Source organism: Falco naumanni, chromosome 5, assembly GCF_017639655.2.
Source record: "Falco naumanni isolate bFalNau1 chromosome 5, bFalNau1.pat, whole genome shotgun sequence".
NCBI classification, from domain to species: Eukaryota; Metazoa; Chordata; class Aves; order Falconiformes; family Falconidae; genus Falco; species Falco naumanni.
The window spans coordinates 3,630,931-3,639,131 of NC_054058.1; positions in this window are offsets into that span (position 1 = coordinate 3,630,931).

The window sequence follows — 8,201 nt, forward strand, 5'->3', positions numbered from 1 at the left end:
TGCTATGCCTGTACAAAATTCCTGGGCGCCTGGCACTTCCGTAGGTGGGAACTTCGGCCGCTCAGCCTTTCTGAACAGTAAGCTCAAAGTGCCTCAGCCTGAGAACTTAAAAACTGTGGATTTTTTGTGTTTTGGAGAGGAGGTGGAGGCTTACTAGTCATGCAGTGAATCAGATCAATGTGTGAGGTTTAGGAGAGCGTGATTCCTGTCTGTCTGCTAGGAGATGGGTTTTTACCACTGGTTCACAAATCCCCAAAGACTATCTGGGGGGTCGGGGAGTGCTGTGAGAGCCCGAAAAGCAAAGCCATTGTCAATAGATCAAAATACACTATTCAAGGATTTGTGCTTCTGCAGGGAAAATGTTTAGTAATCCACAAATCAAAAAAATGAAGAGTTAAGCACTTGCACTGGACAAAGCTGTAACATGCATTTAAGTGACACTTCTTTTTTCAAGCCCAGAATCATAATCTATCGCTCCATTTTTAGTTACCCACACTGTTTTTAATTCACCCTTCTTTGCCAGTGAGTTATCTGGGAGATAAAGCAGCTTTGAAATCCCTAGACTCCCTGGAACCACAGTGTATATCTGTGTGTGCACTTTGCCATTCCAGCGCAGATAAACCGAGTGCCATGTAACTTGTGCCTTCTCTGCAAAGCGTTCCAGTGCTTATGGCTGTGTGGGAATATATCTAAAAGAGCATAAGATTGAACCAAAAATATCTGCATGTACTGTGTTTTATTTTTTTCCTTCCCTTTTCCTCCCATTTGCACCTGCCTGCATTCCATGGTGGGGGGCGGGGGGGGATTGCATCTGAGTACATAGGGTTTTTCTAGTCCATGCTTCAACTGGTTTTTGCCTAGCTGAGGGCAAGTGGGTGTATTATTGATAAATAAAAAGGAGTTGAAGATTGTTGCCCTAGGATCGGCAAGGAATAAAAATACAGTATATATTGCCATATTAGAAACAGCTCTGTTTGGCGTTTTACTGTGCTGCAGATACGCTTTCAAACATATAAAAGGCATTGGTAACTTTCCATTAAAAGTTTTCATTAGAAAAATATGACTTTTCCAAAGAGAAACGCCCTGAGGCCAGGATGTGCCAAAGTCCAACCTCTGCTCTCTCGACCTGTCTGCATGCACCGTGGTGCAGCCTGCAGTTGCAGCGCGCTGCTGCAGCCAGCGTTTCGGCTGAGACGCTGCGCAGTGAATGAGAGGGAGCCAGCCTGAGCAGGCTGAGGTTTATCTTCACCTGCCATAATGCTTCGTTTTCCAAGACTGGTGTTCTCTCAGTTCGAGAGCCCCTTTTAGCAGGACGGACGGACGGAGGTGTTAAGAGGGAGGAGAGCAGGCTGACGTGGATCCTTGTGAGACTGAGGTCAGCTCAGAGCTCAGTGCCTGTTGACCGATGGGCAAGTAAGGGTGACAGCAGGACCTTAAGACCTGTCTAGCGGTGCTCCACTGTGTCGATCATACCTTCTAAGATCTAATCTGCCCTACAGGAGGCTGCACCTCACTTCACCGTATCTTATGCAGCTGGGCATTCCTGGTAGGAAAAGAGAGGATGTGGCTGGAACTTGTTGATCTGAAATAGGCTGAATGCGATGAGTTTCTAAGCAAGCTACATAAGCCATCAAATTGACAGGGCGTTGGGGGAGGACTGAGAATATTCTTCCCAGCATGACAGGGATAGATTTTCTGGAGGTGGCTGCTTCTGTTCCCGTACGAATGATTACTTTAATACAATAAAAAATGAACAATATGAGTTTGGGCACCTACGGCCTTAAATATCCACGTCTTTAATTTTCATTTAAGTCTGCATCCATCAATAAAATATTTGATATCGTTCGCTAGACAACTTGAGTTCTGCACAAGATGTTCAGTCTGGCCCTGGTTCATCAAAACACTTAAGTGCTTTGCTGAATCAGGGACTTGCTTCTCATTAGAGCTGGCACTTTTTATTCAAGGGAGGAGAGAGCATGGCGCAACCTTACCTCACTGTGTGGGCTCTCTTGGCAAGTGCTGCACACAGTAACAGGTTATGGATTAGGACCCTGTTCTTAGAGCCCAGACTCTCCCTCTGGGTTTTCCACCAGACGCATTTTTCAGCTGGTACTTATCAGGCTGTCATAGGAGTGCTTGGGCTTTGGGAAGGAGCTAGTTGGTGGTTAGAAATGGTACTGATTTGGTTTGGGTTTTCTTCCCCCCAAACCAGGGGAATTATTCTATACAGCCTTGGGGTTATAGAGAAAAAGTTGAAAGTATTGGGCTCTGAAATGGAGTCATTGTGCAGGTTCGCTTTTAGTTTTTTGCAAAAAGCTACAAAACCAGGTACTGTGATAAAACAAGCACTACAGAGCAGTCGTTTTAGTAGTATAATTTTCTAAAAAGCAGTGTGTGGTAAGGAGGAAACCAAAATGAAAAAAGGCATATCCCCCAGGTACATCCAAAGGAGATCTCACTAAGAAAGAGGCAAGGGTAAGTTCATCATTCGGGAGTCTGGGGCTGTGCCTGGATGTCCCAAAACATCCCTCAGCACTAGCAGGGCAAAAGCTTTTCCTCACCACCATAATCCTCTGTCCCTTCCTTCTGCTGTCCTGGCACTTCCCATCTCTCCCAGCAGCTGTGTTTGCCCAAGTGCTGTGGACAAACACTTGTGAAACAGTTTGGAGAACTGATCCCGCTTGAAACAAGCATGCAGAAAGCATCTCCCATATTTTTTCTTTGAAGTCTTTTATTGAGATACCTGCTTTCACATCAGGTCTGCACAAACAGGAGTGTCAGCACAAGGCAGCATTGCAGTAAAGTGGCATTGCCACCACAGCGTGGGACCCAGGAGCCCCCCCAGATTTGCTGGTAATCGAGTATAGTTCCTGTACGGGTCCCATAGCTCATAATAGCAAAGTGCTTCACTGCTGTTAGGAAAAGCATCCTGCCCACCTGGAATAAGGAAATGCTCTTGTCTCCCTGAGGCACAGAGGTAGGGCCTCAAGTGGGATGCCCAAGGGGTCCTGCAGAAGTGGGAGAGCTGGAAATGGGGCTAGGGAACACTCCAGTCTCACCCCAGCCTGCATTTGGGACAGCCTGAGTATGGTCCTAGTCCCTGATGCTCGGAAGTGCTCCTGGCTCCTGGAGCTGACGTGCAGAGAAACTGCTAGTCATCTTAGCTGAGATACCCAAGAAGCCTAGGAAAGAGCAAGGATGTCACCGACACCAGCCACAGCCAGCCGCCCTGGTGGCCAGAAGGTACAGGCTCACAGCGGTTCTCCTAAACCGTGTTTGTAGAGGGAGTTTTGTACCCTGGGAAACATGAAGCACATACGCATGACTGGTGTTTATATACGGGGCTATTTCAGGACAATGTAACTGCTGGGAAAAAAGATGATTAAAAAAAGGTTTTGAAACAGACAAGACAGCTCCATAAAATCCTCCACTGCCTGAGATGGAAAGCCAGCAACAATAAACTTTACCAACAAATACAATTCATTCCAGCTCTTGCGGCGGGGAAATAAAACAAGAGAACTGCCAGAACAGTGGGTTGCAGTTCATGGCGTGAGTGCATCAGTATCATTATAGCCTTGAGATGAGCAGTTACCCCTAGTAAGAAATGCACATTCAGCAGCAAAATTGTTCTGCGCAGATGGGCTATCGCCCAAGGATATGTTGTATTCCCAGTGTTTACTGCGCAGAGCAACTCAAATAGGCATGAGCAAGCAAAGCGCTGACCAGCTATAGATTTTTGCTTCAAGTTTATGAGCCTTCCTTCTCTGCAATGCAATTATGATCCAGTAACAAGTTCTGTTTGCAGAACACCTTTCTCTTCAAGGATTTAAAAAACCTACCTGTTTGCATTGATCGCTGTTCTGGGGCAAAAGAAAAGAGCTGCTTATCTACACTCTGTAATATTACCCCATGGAAAAAGTAGGAAAATTAATTACGAGAGAATTGATGAGTGAGAGAGAGAACTCGGATGACAGGCATTGTTGACAAGGTTGCTGTCTTTTACAAAAATGCCATTTTAGCAGTTTTGTGTCTACGTGCTCAGAGCTCAAATAAGAAAGCCTAAAAAGCAGCCTCAACTAGTGGCAATTAAGATCCTGAGAAGGTTTCCTCTGTGTGGTGGAGAGGTATAGCATCTCCTTAAAAGCAAATACTTGGAAATCCATTCTGTCCTTTGTTATAAGAGCTCAGCATAACCCCTTGTCCATCACTGGCATTACTTGGCATTTCTGGTGTCCACAAGGACAAGTGCTAGCACAGAGATTTTTCCAGAAGTTTCACGCAAATGCATGCATATATGGTTGCTTCGTTTTTAAAATAAGCTGGGAATGTCTTCTTATGGGAAGGGCAAGATGTAGTTAGCCTGCAGTTTCAGAAAGAACCTGCGTAAACTTGCAGTTTCATGATTACTGTGGATGGAGTTTGTTAGACCCAGGAAAACTATAGCAATCTCCTAGTAAGTGTATTGCTGCTTACTCTGCGTAAAGACAGAGGGTGCAGAGGCTCTTGTAGTTTATTCAGCTTCAGCATGTGTTTCGTAGGGAGGGTTTGAGTGGGCAGGGATGTACGACATACTCACAGGAGCGTGGCTGGCCTCTGCCATGTGCTGAGCATAGCTGTGGTCTGACTGCAGAGCAGAGCAGCAGAGAGCTCATCATCTGTCCCAAAGGTTGGTGCAGAGCAGCAGTGGCTTAGATTTCAGCCAGGGGAGGACCCATGTTGTCTCCTCCAGATGTGCAAGTCACACTGTCCTTGTTGGCAGGGCAGAGCCAGCTGCCAAGGAGAAGTTCTGGGGAAGAGGATGCTGCTTCATTTCTTTGGCCACCCTTTCTGACCTTGGGGCTGTGCAGGCTGAGGGGATTTACTGCCCTGCTCTGAAATGGCCCGAAGGCTGCTCCGAGTTATCTGTCCAGATGTGCTTCTGTGTTACAACTTGCAGGCTGCCCCAGGCAACCCCCCTGTACCAACAAGGCACCCTGGGGCCCTGCTGAGGGGAACAGGGTGGCAGGTTCTTTCTTCCCAACTCAGCGCTGCCCATCTCTACCCCGTAGTACCAGGCAGACTATCATGCAGTTGTCACACTCTTGGGCAGGACAGGACTGCCCTAGATAAAAGAGTTGCACATCATCCGGAGGCTGTGATAGGCTCTCTCTCTGAGGGATTACACCCAGATTAAGAAAAAGTGGCCCTGTGTTTAATCAAATTAGCAAAAGTCTGAAATACGAGCTGGCAGCCGACAGGAGCGCATGGGAAAAAGTTATTGCTGGGGAAGATCATGTGGTTTGTAACGCATCAGTTCCCTCGCTGCCCAAGGCAATGCCTGCCGAGGGGAGGGTGCTGTCCATTTGCCATAAGTAACAAGAGGTGCATGTGGTACACCCTTCTGAGAGCTCGCTCCGGCTCTCGTAGCCGCTTCGATGCGCTGCATTAGCCACTTGTGGATCTAGCCAGCCGGCAAACTGTATCCCCAGTTGTAGTCCCACACTAAAAGCCTCATTGTGCCATTACCTACGTTGTACAGGAGGGAGAAAGAAACAGCACAGAGGGGCAGGAGTGGGACTCATGTTGTTTCCATCCTCGCTAGAAAGCACCTCTGCAAAGAGCAATTCATTCTGCCGACATCCACCACTGAACCTAGAGTGCGATGTCACCCTGGAAGACCCCATGCTTCTCCACTAACTTTGGCCCTGTTCAAAGGCCTGAGCTTTAAAGTTAGGGGCAGTGAATTGCACCAATACTTGTCTTGCCTGAGCTTCTTGGAAAGTTCACGGCAGAGCTAAGATCTACCAATATTCTGCTTGGGATCCCAGTTCCAGGCAAACCTGAAAGCTCAGCCTCTGCTTCGGTGGATATCAACTCTTTACCAGGGTACTAACACCTCTTTTCAACTGGCACGGACTGCTTTTGGGCAAGTGCAGCTTTACTCTGATGTGACACGTACCAGACCACAACGGTGGGTTCACAGTGCCTGAAATTGTAAAACTGCTGACTTGTAGTTCGTTTTTTTCCCCAGTGAAGAGCAAGGTGCCTACCACTGTGCTTTGCTCCTGGCGCTCTCCTGTTGCCCTCTATGTTTTCTCCCACAGGCTGCTGAAAAAGCAGCATTCCCTGGGGCCATCGTGTTAACATCTAGCACTCCAGGAGACAATTACAGTGGAGACAGTAGACTAGGGGAGCAGCTCCGAGGAATAGCATGTCCCAGGAGAATGTACTTTGCTCCTTCAATGACATTGCTCTGTACAGCACACAGGTGTCTGCCAAGTACATTCAGTACAGCAGCTCTGCTCCCTATCCCCCAGTGTGGGTTTTTTTAAATGATTATATAGCGTTTAGATACGTTTAGACCTTGGCATGCCAGCACACAGCTATTGTCTGCACAGGCATGTCCTCAAGAAACAATGCAGAGAGCCCATTATGGTTAGTGATAGACCTGGTCTGCGTAATTAAGATCCACCCTTAAGCCTCGAGATGTTCTGATTTAATGCTCAAATCTAGCAGATTCCTCTGTTGCAGATAAAAGCAAAAAAACACCAGAGCCAGCATTTCCAGAGCTGAATTTTCCCAGTTCTAAAGAGCCTGAGGATTTTATTTTGGTTTGAGGTCTTGGTGTCAGAGTTCAGATCTCATTCCCATACATGAGTGTCCAGGACTGCTGGATGCTCTAGTTTATTTCTAGCCCAGTCTCTAGTTATACTGAAAGTCTTTTGTGGGGAGAAGGTAATCACGAGTTGAGTGAACACCTGGGAAAATTAATTTTAAGGCAAGTCTGTGAAAGCCTTTTTTTGTGCCAGAATACCAATATTGTTAAGGAACATCTCCCCCACCCCCCCCCCCCCCCCTTTTTTTTTTTTGGCAGAGAAGTTGAGATTTCCATAATGGCAAAAACCTTAGTGCAATGCTGTTGAATACTTTTAAGTCTTTTTGCCAATACACAGTCATTTTTGTTTCACTTATCAAAATCAGCCAAACCAACAGAAGTCTCTTGTGACAGCAAAAGCAGTACTCCCACAAGGAAGGTTTGCTGGGATAGCTCTTCTGGAATACTTACACCTGGCAATTTTATGAGTAAGACCTCGCTGAAACAAATATATATAAATATATACATACATATTGCAAAAAGGTAGTGAGGAAAACAGCCTGAGTCATCTCCAGTCTATCCCAATAGACAGATGAGAAGGCTTTGCCTTGCTTCCAATTCCTACATAAATAGTGGGAGCTTCCTCTCTGTTATTTATGCCCCGATGAGTGGGAAGACAGCAGTAACAAACACCACCAGCCTTGCCTTTGCTCTTTGCAGCTTATTACCCTCTCACGGCGCGCACACAAGCCTTTCCAAGGGCAGTGCCAAACTCACCAGACAGCCTCCCCGAGCTATGTTCTGAGGAGCTAATGCACGTCATGACGCCCATGCAATCCTCTTTTCCTGCATCTCCAGGCAAGGGCACGCACCGCCCATAAAAGCATGCAAATCGTTCCCTAAGTATTGTACCGACGTGTAAAAGAAAGTATTTCCTTGCCCTGAGGAAGTCACCAGCAATGAAGAGACGGAAAAGACTGGGGAAGAACTGGAGGGGGTCAGCTCTTCCCTAGCTGCAATAACGGGGGGCTGGGACAAACTGGGTGATGGAGAAGCCAAAACCAGGGAGCGGGGCAGAGGGCTCCCCTCCTGGCTCAGTGCACCCCAGCTGTGGTGGCCCTTGGATGGGCTCGGGCTGCTGCTGAGCTGGCAGGACCAGGGTGGCTCAGGTGGCCACCCAGCCTGAGCTAGCCTGGCTCTCTTGGTCATCACAGAGAGATGTCACCTGGCCAAGCAACAGCTGCCCTTGGCCAAGGCCACCAGCTTGGAGCCAAGAGAAATATGTGATGTCTGGGGCCTGACTTAGCGCCCAAGGCACTGGAAGAAACACATTATTTCGGCTGGCTGACCAAAGGAGCCGCGGTAGGCATGGACGGGACTGTTTGCAAGTGGTTGATGCTCTGCTGCTGGCCTTTACAGGCTAGAGTAATTGCAGAAAGGGTCTCTCAAATTTTACAGGTCTTTTTAAATTAACAGCTTGAAGAAATATCCTTTTTCCTCTTCCCTCATTTTTGGGGCCACGTTTCCCAGGTGTACTTCCAAACTCAAAACACAGGCTTCCTGATGCAAACTGAGCGTATTGAGCAAGAAGCTGGCATTACTAAATGGGAGTGGTACCATCCTCTCC